We start from the raw sequence: 13,885 nt of genomic DNA on the forward strand, positions 1-13,885 counted from the left end.
TGTCCTAGTGCCGACAATATTGTTTAATGTGTACTTTTACTGGCATGTTGTTTCTCTAGCAAATTTACAGCATGAGAGATTACTGCTGGAGCTGACCTTTTTTCCTTCAGCCTGGGTAATGAATGTTGCTATTTAAACGCTGTGCCTCCATAGCCCATGTGCTTTAGTTTTTAAAAGAGTAGCATAGTACCCAGGGGAAGCCTTTTGTTGCCCGGCTGTGAAACCTGAATACAAGCTTTCCTATTGGAGGCTGGAGAAGCAGAAAATAACAACTGAGAATAGATTTATAGGGTGTAATTTAGCTTAAATCATGTCACAGAGATAGAAAATATGGATTAGATCCTGAGCTGGTGTAAATCAATACAATTCTACGGAGCAATGATGCTTACTGTAGCCAGGAGCTGGCACTTTCCTCTTAAAATGCAGATGAACACCATCCAGCAGTAGTGAGTAGTAGTTTAAACTAAGTGAAATGGCAGGGAAGTTTCCTGATAGGCACAGCGTAATTGCTTAAATTAAAATATGCTAAATATAGCAAAGTCAGTAAAGTGCCTTGGAATCCTTAAATATGTGCAACTACTTTAGGATTTATAAAATCAGAATTGCCAACTCCAGGAATACAAGGCCATCTAAAGTAAAATGAATATATTAATGCAAAACCATGGAAAAGAGTAATATTGCCTCATTATATGCCTCATTATTGCCTCAAACACATCTTGCCCCTAGTAAGCTTAATTTATGGAAATAGTTTATGGCAAATGGATCAGAAAATTCAAAAATTATAAATACTGGTATTATTAAACTTCAGTCTCCAGTGAGATGTCATAGGAAAAAAACATATATTCATCTTAATTCATCCTATCTATCTATCAATCAGTAAACTGATAGAAAATTAATCTTTTTTTTTTTCATAATTACATGTATAATCAGTTATAGCAAGAAACATTCCAAAAAAAGAAATAAAAAGTTGTACTAACTTTTTAATTTTAATTTTAATTTTTAGAATTTCTATTAAGCATTTATTAAACACTTCTGAAATTGGACATGAATGATGGGATATAATTATGAAAATGAAAGCCTGGACTTATTTTCACTGTCTGTCCTATACCCCTCACCCAACTCCCTTTCTCTGTTATTAGAGGGAATCTTGTCTACTGTTGTAGTTGTGGATGTGAATTCAAATATTATTTTGAATGTAGAGTCACTTGTTTATAATCTTATTTCCATACACACAGTATTCTGCAGTGGCTCAACAGACCACTAGACAATATGATTAACACTTTGATCAGCAAAATTTCAGTGTCACTATCTGAGGTTCCAAGTTCCCACTAAATATTCAAGCTGAGTCTTTCTCCCCAATAAAGTGAAATAAAGCACTGTGTCTATATTTTGCAGATGGAGTCCTAAACCCCTAAAGAGAAATTACTTCATTTTTAGCAGGAGGTTAATTTTCTGTGATTTCTACTAGACCACACCCAAATCACAATCAATTAAATAAATAACTTAAATACAACAACCCATCACTATACAGAAATACCCTAACTGACGCCTGGTGACCCAGTACACCAACCAGAACAAAGTAATGCTACATAAGGATATACCTCTAAGCTTGGATTGCAAAAACAAACAAACAAACATTACATGCAGTATTAGCATCGTTCAGATCTGCCTTTTTAGAGCTGCAGTGATGTTTAGGTATTCATTGGATAAAAAAAAAAGTCAGAAATAAAATAAAACAACCAGTGCCATACCCCAAAAGAGTACACAGTTCACCTATCCTTTAATATTCCTGTTAGCACAACAGCAGGACTATATTGAATACAGGGATGATATTAGACACAGGTTACCAGTAATGCATCAGTACCTTAACTAACCTCTGTAGTACCTCTAAGAAACTTTCTGAATAACACAAGTATGAAGTACAGTTATAAGGAAATGTTGCCTTAGTCTGTGATTTTCTTGTTTTGTTTTCCTTGCTTTTTGTTTTGTTATTTAGTAAGCTCTGATCCTAGAAGAAGCTGAACAAACTAATGATGGACATATATGTTAAAGGAGCAGCCAGGAACCTCTCAGTGTAATGTGCATGCAGGAATATTGTCAAGCCCCCACTGACACAGGCTTTGATTCAGGGCATTTACAACCTAAAAACCAGAAGAGCTGTGTAATTTAACAACTTGAAAGGATTGGTGTTGAACTGGTAACGTACAAGCAAATGAAGAGAATGATAAAATTTCTGTCAGGTAAAGACAGTCCCAGAAAACCGTTTCCTTTCTAGCAAAGCATTGTTTCTCTCTTTTTTCACTTTCTATTTTTCTGTTTTCTTTTTGTTCAAAACCCCTAAATGCTAAAATTAAAGGACTTATACAAAGTAAATAAACAAGAAAAGTTTGCATGTTTAACTTCCTCCTTCCCTTCCTTCCTTCCCTTCCCTTCCCTTCCCTTCCCTTCTCCTTCCCTTCCTTCCCTTCCCTTCCCTTCCTTCCTTCCCTTCCCTTCCCTTTCCCTTCCCTTCCCTTCCCTTCCCTTCCTTTCCCTTCCCTTCCCTTCCCTTCCTTCCCTTCCCTTTCCCTTCCCTTCCCTTCCCTTCCCTTCCCTTCCCTTCCCTTCCCTTCCCTTCCCTTCCCTTCCCTTCCCTTCCCTTCCCTTCCCTTCCCTTCCCTTCCCTTCCCTTCCCTTCCCTTCCCTTCCCTTCCCTTCCCTTCCCTTCCCTTCCCTTCCTTCCCTTCTTTTCTTTTTATTTTCTTACTTTTCCCTTTTTCTTTTTCTTTTTCTTTTTCTTTTTCTTTTCTTTTTTCTTTTTCTTTTTCTTTTTCTTTTTCTTTTTCCTTTTTCTTTTTCTTTTTCTTTTTCTGTTTTCTTTTTCTTTTTCTTCTTAATTAAACATGGACATTTTCATTAAAATCTTTGTTTCAGTGAAAACTGTTTCTATTTTCTTACTTATCATCTTGTGTGAATGTCACCAGCAGGCCTGAAACCTGTGTATCTGTTCATTAGACAAACATGAAGGCAGGTTGGCTGCTGCTAGCGCGGAGTGTCTTTAATTATAGCATATTGGTTTCCCTATTTCTGATGCATGCTCTTAACATCTCAGCTATACCACAGTGCTATAGGAACTATGGTAACTCCCTTTACCCACTGCCTTCGTATTTTATCTTTCTGTGGTTCTTTGGTTTACTTATTTATTCCCATCTTTCCCAGAACAAAGCTTCTTAAAGGACTGAGAGAAAAGTAGTCTGTCTTAAGTTCCTCAAGAAGCAAGAGAGGCATGGCAGTATGTAGTTGCAAGATCTGCAATAATATTTAGCATTGAATAAAAGTACATTATATAATTCCACTGTATACCTTTACATTGCTGCTTCATTTTAATGGAAATCTTTAATTGCATGATAAAGTTAAAATCGATGATGGAAAATTCCGTTTCTTCAGCAGCTGAAATTTACAGTCTCATTGTGTTGGCAAGGGTTTGTGATGAAAGAGTTTTCTAACATATAACAACTCCTTTAAAAATCAAGTTGTCAGAAATATGGTTTTGGAGTAAAAAAAATAAAATTTAGTCTTACTGTTAGATTAAACTGTGAAAAGTTTCTACTTCCTGCTCTTTATTTCCTTTTCCATCCACCAAAGTAAAATATTGAAAATAATATTCACTTCAACACTCAATATGTTTGTCAAATTTTCATTTTCAAAGTTGCTATGCTAGATATAATTATATTGTTAAAAGAAAGAAAAAAAAAAGCATGCACAAGTATATACAAAAACAGTTGATAAGAAAACAAAAGATTTCATATAACTGAGGATAGAGTTTGGGAAGGAAAGAGATTGTCTATTGTTTGTTGCACAAGGAAAATGAACACATTTTGCTCCATTCATAAGTCTCGCGACTCGTACAGAAGTTCATATCATCCCTTTTTACTTAGGATTTTTGTGCTTGGATTGGTCTCTTGACTGGGGATTTGGATTCACTGTGAGTTCTCCCATGAACTGTCTGAGTGACTTTGTGTAAGTGTCAATCTTGGTGTGGGTTTGAGGCCAAATTTAGCATCCATCTGCATTGCTTGTTTGTATAAACTCCTTCAATTCAGTTTTGGAACAATCCAACTAATACTTCTGGCAGGCTAGGTGGTATCCCAACTCTTTGCAGCCCATCCTCCTGCCCGTGCTTCCTGCTGTTTCTGAGACCGTCTGTGATATGGTGTAGACATGGCTACAGTATTTTAGATTGCTCTGTAGAACAAGTTTAATAAATTTTCAACCTTCCACTTTTTTGTCTCTCTGTGGAGGAGGGCTGTACAGCAAAGACGTAGTATGTGGGATTATGACACATGCTTTCCTAGGCACAGTGGCCTCAATCTCTAGTTACAAGAGGAGGGATGCAGTATGGCCTGTGTCGTATCATATCAACTTGAGTATGAAACATAAGCTGCATCAGTGCACATCAGTTGTCATGGCTGGAGAGGACCTTGGGACCATAACAAAAAGAGGAATCCTACTTAGCCTGTTGCCATTCTTCACTTACTTCTGTCATTTTCCTAGCCAGAAGCCTGAGCTGCTTTGCTTCAAAGTAGCATCCCCCACTGCATCCCCCACTGTAAAATTTACAGTAAAAAATATCTATTAATTTGCCACAAACCATGCAATGGTATCTTCATTACTATTCTTAATTGCAGTAGGTAGGACAAAACTGAATGCAAGCTATAATAATGCCTCCATTTTTTATCATGCAACCATATAAAACCATATAAAACCATATAAAACCATGCTTTAGCTCTCCATTCTCTAGACTGCTGAGTGCACGGTAACATTCAGGTGAGGGGCTCTAGATGAACTACTTTTAGCACCCACCTGAAATGCCACCATATGTGTAGTTAGGAAAGCTGTTTTGAAACTGGACTCATTTCAATATAAATTAATTTGGATATTTGACTTGGCAAAGAAGGATATGAAGCATGCGCAGTTTCAAATATTAACATGCACCTGGATGTAAAATGTATTTTGACAATGCAGTAAAAAGAAATTCAGAAATTTTAGTCAGAATGGTTCTGAGAAAACACAATAGCTCGATTTTTTTTTTTTTTAAATATGCCTATATTATGAAAAAAATATTATTTCAAATAGAGACCAATATACTGTGTAAAACTGGGCGGCATTGTATTCTTTGTGTTAATAGAAAGAAACCAGCACAGGGAAAAAGCTGTCATGGTAATTTGTGAAAAAATGTGGGTTAACTAACCTTGAAGCAGAACCTTTTAAAAATCATCTCTTTAATGCTGCTCCTTAGAGCAAACGTTCCTTTCTGGAAAAAAAAAAAAAAAAGGCAGAAGATGGGTTCATAATGTTTTTGTTTTGAATGGAGCCGAAATCTGCCTGGCTACTTTTAACCGTATCAGAGTAAACACTTTATACATGAAAAACAGGCTTAAAATAATTCCAATATGTATTTGGAGCTAGAACAGTTGATCTGTGCTGCTTAGAGGAGTTCAGCTGTAAGGTGAACTTTTAGAACAGTCATTAGAAAATACATTGCTGAGGTTCTTTTGTTCTATGCCAGAGAATAAAATTCCCCCTTTTTTTTTTTTTTTTTTTTTTTTTTTTTTTTTTTCCCTCTCTGATAGGTGTAACTTTAGTGGTGCAAGAAGAATGCTGTTAGCCTCTGCAAAAATCCTTCTATGTAGGTGCCGGATAGTCTTGTAAAAATGTAGCCTTAAAAAGCATAGTATAGAGCCATGCTGCTCTGGAAGCAGAGCAGGCACCAGATGGTGACCCCCGTTTCATGTTCTGGTTCTGTGCCCTTGCTCCATGAAGATTAAGCTGCAGTGGGCTTTCTGCTGGAAGACTTTATGTCCCACACCTGCAGCAGCTCCAGGAGGCAAGCTGATGCAGGAGGATGGAAGCCAAAGAGACTTTTGCTTCAAGCCTCTTCCCTGCTACCAAACTGACGGAATGGCCGTCAACATATTCCTCCTCACATACACTCCAGTATTGTCCAGCAGTTGTGTAACAGAGCTTGTTTGGTCTCGATACGCCTTTTATGATCACTTCACACAATAACTACTGAGACTTGTGTTTGTACAATTGATTACCCTTGTATAGACCTTGTTAAAAGACTTGTGTAATTCCAATTCTATTCTATTCTATTCTATTCTATTCTGTTCTGTTCTGTTCTGTTCTGTTCTTTCTTACACCATGTCTATCAGTGGTGTCTGTTGCTTATTTTACTGTAACATTTTTTCCTTGCACATAAGAAAAATAGACATTTCCATTCCTTGCCTTCCCCCCAAATCCCTCCATGTGAAAGAATGAAATTAAAAAAGGCTGTCTGTGGTAGTTTCACCAGGACTGCAAGAAGCCTGAATATGACTGAGCTCATAAGTTCACCTTGTGAGACTTCAGATTTAGCTTTGACACATGGATGGAGTATTTTATAATAACAATAACAACAACAATGACAATTATAATATATAGTATAAAATGATATAACATCTTTACTGCAGAAGGTAGTAAAACCTTCAAACTGCATATGTAAAGTGAATTTCCCTCCTTTTCCCTTTGCACAGAACTACTAAAACCACCAAATGTGGTGTTTATGCTTTTTTTTTTCTTTTTTATTCTTTTGCTTCTAGCATAAAACTTCCTGCAGAAACTTCTGAAGGAATACTTCTCTTTTGATACAAAGCATTTGAAATCCTGATGTAAGCCTAACAGGTGAACCAATGCTTGTAAGCCCTTGGTCTTTTAAGAGAAGCTTCTTCATCAGTGTTTGAGTCTCTGGTGAATAGCTCACTGCAGCTCTGTTTATATAGACATATGGTGTGAAGAACACTAATACAGTTGTCTGTGCACAACTGTAACAAACAATCTGCTTATTGTGTATTTTTTAGGCAACACTTCATGCTGTCTAACAGGTGGCCCCAAGTTACAATAGGCACACTGTCGGGGTAGAACAAACCCCGTTTACACAAGAGCCTTGACTGGAGATAGTGACTAAGGCAGCCTGCAAAATCAACCTTAGAACATGGTTGTTTAAAACATTTAAATGCCATGAACCTCCAATGAATATGAGCCTTGCCTTTCACCTCCTCCTGTTGCACTCAATCTATCTCAAGGCCAGTAGACTTAATTCCTCCCAATGACTGAATGCCAAGCAACATTTAAAAATCTTTCACATATTATGAGTCTCAAGTTGGTGGATATAATACCATATGATATATATAAAAATTGAAGCCGTGTTCTTTTTTTTTGTTGTTGTTCTTTTTTTTTAATAAATCAATCACATTTTATTACAGGCTTTCAGTTAGGACCATGATTTCACCTGTAATCTCAGCGTTTGTGTGTGCACACTATGCATGCATAGGAGCATTTTTGTATTATTGTAGCATAACGTTTGTTCATGTTCACTACAAAGAGGGTAAGGTGAATTCGGCTTTGTCTGTAGAGATAAACTTCTGTTACATACCTCATTACATTCTCCTTTGTGATCTTCCCCCCAGAAATTTCCTCACCATTCTTTTATTTTTTTTCTTGCTGAAGCTTTCTTCTTGGATATTCAATCCTGCAGCATTATGTTTTCACTTGTTCTGCAGGAAGCTGATATTTATAGATTAAAAAAAAAAAAAAGAAGAAAAAGAAAGAATACATATATCTATTCAGTGGAATTCCCCTAGCAGATAAGGAGATTCATAGGATAAATCTTTACAGTTCCTGGAGCTCTGTTTTTATCATAGTACTTGATTCAGATCTCATTGACCTTCATTGATTTTATAGAGGTGGATCAGGTCTCATGTGAAAACAAATGTTAGGGGGATGGAAATGGGCAGTCCTATCAATGCAGTAAAGCTGAGGCACAAATGATTGTATCTGCATAGGAAACTGGGCAATAATTTACACAATATGCGCGAAGGAACTGATATTCCGTGATCCATCTCTATTAACTTCATATATATATATATTTATATACCAAGCTAATATTTTAGGGTCTCTCAGCAGCCCGTGGTGAGAGATGATCGTCCCCAGAAGACAATTCATCTTGGACCAAGGCAGGTGTCTGAGACAGCTGTGAGAAATCTCTCCCTTAACAAAGAATTCCAGGATGAATAATGCCTAAGTGGTTACAGTAAGACAAAATCCCACCCATTTCAATTGGATGTATGAAAATAATAATAAGCATTTGTATAAGCATATTTGTGGGATGGTGTTTTCCCTCAAAAGGTGTTTTTCTTCAGTTCTGCAAGGTGCTCAGTGCTTCTTGAATTATTTGAGTTCAGCAAGATTTGACAGTGCTAATTATTTCATGGAAGCATGGAAGGAATGAAGCATCTTGATAGCCTTGAATAATCAAAAATTATTCAGTCGAGATTTGGATGGGTTTCACCCTTAAGGGCTTTGGTGAGATACTGGCTTTTAATTTATGATGATCAATTTCAAAGGTTACTCGCCCATTCCTTTTTCCTTTTTTTTTTTTTTTTTTTTTCCATCTCACTCCCATTCCTTTGGAAAGTGTGGGAGCATTTTGAATCATATGTGTATTTTCTCATCAGGTAATATCTAGATGAGATTAGATAGAGCCTGACCCAAAACTCACAAAGTCAGTGGAAAACTTTGAAAGATTTCAGAGGTATTTGGGTGAGGCTACTACTGCACTGATTTGTGAGGATGCCTTGTTTAATTTAATAGAAGAGTTACCTTACACACCATGCCTGGAGCACTGCAAGTCACTTGCTGTGAAACTCTGAATTAACCTAACTCTATTGAATAACACTGTACGCACTCATGGATGTAGGACACGAAATTAGTTGAATCTGCATTAGTGATGAGATCTTGAATTTTTATAAACTGCAGGTAATTTAGGAATAAAATTTTGCAGTCAAAACCAAGAGCAAGACTCCATTTGTTTATCTTATACTGACTCGATTTTTAAGATATTCACCATGAATGCTATCTAGAGTGGTGGAGAAAAATGGAAAATGAAACCGTAAAAAGGAGTGTTCTAACATTATGGGTGTGTGAATGCATTTCCAGAACCAAGACAGACTTTCTAAACACTAGTATTTTTGCGTGTGATTAGACCCTAAGTTCATCCAGTCCAGGATCTTTTCTTCAACATTAGGTTTGACTAAATGATCTTGGAGGTCTTTTTCCAACCTTAATGATTCTATGATTATCCAGTATCAGATAAAGATGTAAACAGAATTTGCCCAATATTATATCTTCTCCTTGTCTCTAACAGTTTGAGATTGGCTTCCAATATGAAATTAAATGGCCTCTCCAATATTTTTGAAATCAATATATATACATAAATGTAACTATTAATATCCACATATAGAAATGCAATCTCTATCTACCTATAGCTGTATGCAGATCATCCTGGTAAGCACAGATCTCTAATGCATACAATACTGCTCTTTGATTTCTTTTCACCATGAAAGGAAAAGCAATAAATGCTTGTAAGAATCAATTCTTCCATTCTTGTTCTATCTATACTATCAATGGAACTACTGGTATAGTGATCTATCAAGTGCTAGAGCCATGGCCCAGGTACTGGAATTCAATCAGTTACTCTGTTAAAAAACAGGCCTTGACACTAATTTGGTTGGCGCTAATTAACAGAAATTATTAATTCAGAAAAAATGAAAGTGTTTTTCACAGCCACACATGTTTCAGAATAGGGGACAAGACTGCAAAGCTGACTGATGTCCACAGAAAACAGTACTAGCGCTTTCCTCTGTTTAGGAGCAAGTGTTAAGCTCAGGTACCTCCACAAGTTAATACATGAAGGAGGTGACAGAGGTGAGTAGGGAGAAAGCAGAGCCTTAAAATTAGGACTTGTGTTGGACATCATACATTGTGTTGTTAAAAAATGTAATTTAAATATGTTCCATGTGTTTAGTACCTTTCAAGATAAAACTTTTTCTTCTGTAACTACAAATTACAGAAATTCATCAAATAGATCATCGCAGAGGAGGCAACAGAGATGCAACAGGAGTGCATGCATCAGAAAAGAAACCAAACTGATATCAATCAACATGTAGAACAGTTTTATAAGAAAAACAGTAGAATTTCAGTTCTTGGATGTATCTGGGCATAAACAAAATTTGAAGTTGAATTGACATTTTAGTACCCATTGAATGTCTTCAAGCTTGCTTTGTATTGACACGTTACTTGAACTTACATTGTAAATGCTTGGTAAACCCAAGTAAGTAGCAGGTTATCCACTGGAGAGAAGCAGATGCCTTTTGAGTCTTCCAAAGCAGACTGTCTGCGTGCTTTTTTATTAACCTCTAGAGCATCATGCTCAGATAACAATGGTGAACGCTGGTCCTTAGTGAATACAGTTCTGTGCTCTATAAAATCCCTGTACCCTCTTACCACTGAAAAGAAAAGAAATGGAAACAGAAATAAAACCCTTCTCTTCTTACTGCTGTGTCTGACAGCTGCATAAGACAATTGTTATTTGGAGGAGAATTGATACTAAACTCAAAAAGTTTTTAGATGGTGTAAGCTCAATGTCTCTGCCTTATGTTTGAGGAAGAACGGTGCACCTGAGGCACTTCTGAGTCTGGACATCTGCTTTAGAGTACGTTACATTCATAATAGCTCAGTCTAGCAGGGGTCACAAGCTCCTCAATTTCTTCTAGTGCCTCAGGGCTATCATTTGTAAAGTTTTCCAACTAATTACCATTTAATAGTTACACCAAAAGGCCTTTTTATAAACATATGTATGTGTATATATAGAAAAAACAATGCATGTATATATTCTTATTGAGTCTTCTGTTTACTTTTAAAATACAAAATAGTGGGAACAGCATTTTTTTTCCGCCACTCTGAATAAGAAAGTCAGTGTCAGCAGTTACTGTCCTTTCTGCCCTTGGGGGAATTCCCTGTCTTTTAGAATGAACTGAGCTGCAATAAAATTAACACTCTCTTCCTTTTACAGGCTTGACAATACCACCTAATGTCCTTAAAATAAGTTTTGCATTCTAGAATACGTGCTTTAATTTAGCTTCTGAAAGAAGCTTTTTTGCCTGTACTTACGAAATCAATCAATTCAAGTAATCAAGTAATCAATTCAATCAATTCAAGTTATTTTAGAATATATCTCATTGTAACAGATAGTATGAACCTATGAGTCTCTCTTATTCTGGTCTAATTGCAAAATACCTTAAATATTGCCTCGCTTCTTGGCCTTTACTATGATTAACATAGCTGGAATATTGTTCTGGTGTTTTCAAGACCATGTCATTTTCCATAGTCAGACAGAAATTTTAAAAGATAAATTAATAGGTATAGCCTGTACAGTTAGAACCACATGCTTTGTGGAGGGCTGGAAGTAAGATAAAGATGGGTGCTGTGCCTTTGCAGTAGCCCTATCCCTGCATAAGCTGTGCTGTATGTATAATCTTCATAAAGATCATAAGAAATATACATTGGCAATATTACCCAAATTGAGTCACTATTAAAATACATATGGAACAAGAATAAGTATGTCCCTGAATGGTGGGGTTGAAGGTGTCTGCACAGTGATGGGGTTTTATCACATATCAAATAGGAGCGTGCTCTGTCCTGGCTATAATACTGATAGGTACGGGAATTCCCAGTCCCCACCAAAAGTCAATACAGGTAAGAGCTGCTGTGCCCATCTCAGATAGATTTTGCATGGACAGACTAGACTGGCTCTGTGGTTATACTATTCAAACAACAGCTGTTCCTAATCTTATTTATTTATTTCTTTTGTTTATTTGGGTGGTGAGCCCCATCATTCTTTTCTATGCCTGGGTGCAATACCATCAGTCTATATGTCACTCTGTCTGCTTTCACTTCATTCTTTTCTTGCCCTGCATACTATTTTCATCACTTTTTTTTCCGATCTTTTATTTTTATTTTCTCTCTCCCTCCTATGCCTGTGCTTTTTTCTCCACATCTTTTTTTTTTTTTTTTTCCTGTTCCATGTTCTTTGCTGCCTTTCCATATATTTTTCCTATATATTTGCTCTAGAAAGGCCACCTAAGGTTGCACTGCCGTCGTACAGTCTCCCTGGCTTACCTTGGAATGAGACAATATTTTCCCTGTGCTCTGAGGTCTGTGGTTCAAACACTCTCCCTTTTGCCCACCTTGTGGGGTGAGAACCGCTCTGTGCGTAGCAGACTATTTCTCCCTTGAGTATTATGCTACTGTGTGATCTTCTGAGAAGTCTAACACTGGATGCAGTCAAAGAGAATGATAACATTTATTAAAAATGGTTTCAAAGGCAGAAATCATGTATCATGGAAACATGCTCTAAAAATGAAACATACAGAAATCATACTAATAAAAAGGCTCTTTTAGGATGTTGTCTGTAGTCCTGGAAACATGGTATGGAGGAAGATGATCTAAACCATAGAAACACCCATTCTTAGAAATCACAGCTGGCCTTCTTCCTCAAGAGCTGACTGGATTAGAAGGAGACCAAGAACAAATTCCCAGATCTTCACCTTCCCAGCTATTTCCTTCCATAGGATTATCATCTTTATCAGTTTACTGGGGCCAATCATTTCTGTCCCATACTCATCAATAGTATATGCCCTCTTTTAGCAGCTAGAGGTTTTGTATGCCCTTCACCAATTTCTCAATATGTGTGGTGTCAAATCTCAGATACTCAGATACTACTCCTGCCTTTGGCTATTCACAAGTAGATGTTATTAGCCAACTTTGCTCTTTTCTACCCATGCTGTGCAGCACCCTGTGCAGCAGTGGTTGATTTAATGACTCTTCACACCCTGGAGCCAGCTGCGTTTTCATTGCTCTGTATGTTATCTGATTGTTGGACACCTTGGGATCCTCTATGATCACAGACACCTTATAAATAACGTAGCAGTCGTGTTAAACCTCCACCTAAGTATGCGGGAGCAAAACGTAGTAAATATTCAAGAAACACGAGTTAGCAGCAAGGCATCCATTTTTCATCTTTGTGAGAATGGTAAAAATGGTAACCTCTGTGTGTAAGAGACTGAATTAATACCTAGCTATCTGCTGGTAATTTTTTAAGGCAAGTTATTGCTGTATGTTCTCCTCTTTTTCTCCTTGTTTTTGAAAAACATTCACTAGATTCTTTGCCCCCCCCCCCCCCCCCCCACCCCTTTTTTTTTTTTTGTTAAATACCTTGATAGGCTGCTGGTAATCTACCACTAATCCTTTCTCCTCAGTACATGCATAAAGAAATAAAAGATGCCAGTTTGTGGCTTAGCTGCATTCAGGAAAACTTCCGTATTGCTGCCAAGAACTGCCATCTGCCACCTACAAGCGCAGGTGCCAGGGAGTCTCCTCTGCACACAAAGCATAATAATATAACACAAAGGACCAATGTGCACTAATAATTGCTAAACACACAGAAAGAGGGGCCAGAACATTTTTATGAAAGTTTACTTAGTCTGTGGAGATTTGCATACAGATGGCTAGGTCAGGGTGCTGTGTATGCCGCCTGGGCCACTGTGGGGTAGGGCTGCCTTCAAGCAGCCTTTATAAGCACACACGGCTTTTACTATAGCATAGTGTTGTGGAGAGACCTCATTCTGCACACACTGAATAGTCATTCAAGTAGCTTGCTTTGAAATGAGAAAAGACCTTGGATAGGGGGGAAAAAAAGCAAATTCTTTTCTTTGTGAGACAGAGGAGGAGTGTTGGGAAAGAGGCCAGAGGACTTAAAGAATGTGGGTTAGCAACCAGGAATTAGAGGAAAGTTTCTGTGGAGACACACAATTAGATATGTGGCATTCACCCCTCTCCTTCTAGTGGGCAACAAGAGCAAGCACATTTCAAAGGGTTCATCATCTGCATGAAACAAGGATAGGGGGAAGAAAAAGCACCCTAATTTTTTAAAGTATAAAGAAAAGTGTAACTGTCTTAAAATAAAACA

At 37.2% G+C, this 13,885-nt stretch overlaps 1 long non-coding RNA gene across 1 annotated transcript in view; it reads left to right on the forward strand.

Annotated features, from left to right (window-relative positions):
• The window catches only part of LOC137853095 (uncharacterized), a 57,757-nt gene that overhangs the window by 808 nt on the left and 43,064 nt on the right, over positions 1 to 13,885 (forward strand). The window lies entirely within an intron of this gene.

Source organism: Anas acuta, chromosome 3 (assembly GCF_963932015.1).
Source record: "Anas acuta chromosome 3, bAnaAcu1.1, whole genome shotgun sequence".
NCBI lineage: Eukaryota > Metazoa > Chordata > Aves > Anseriformes > Anatidae > Anas > Anas acuta.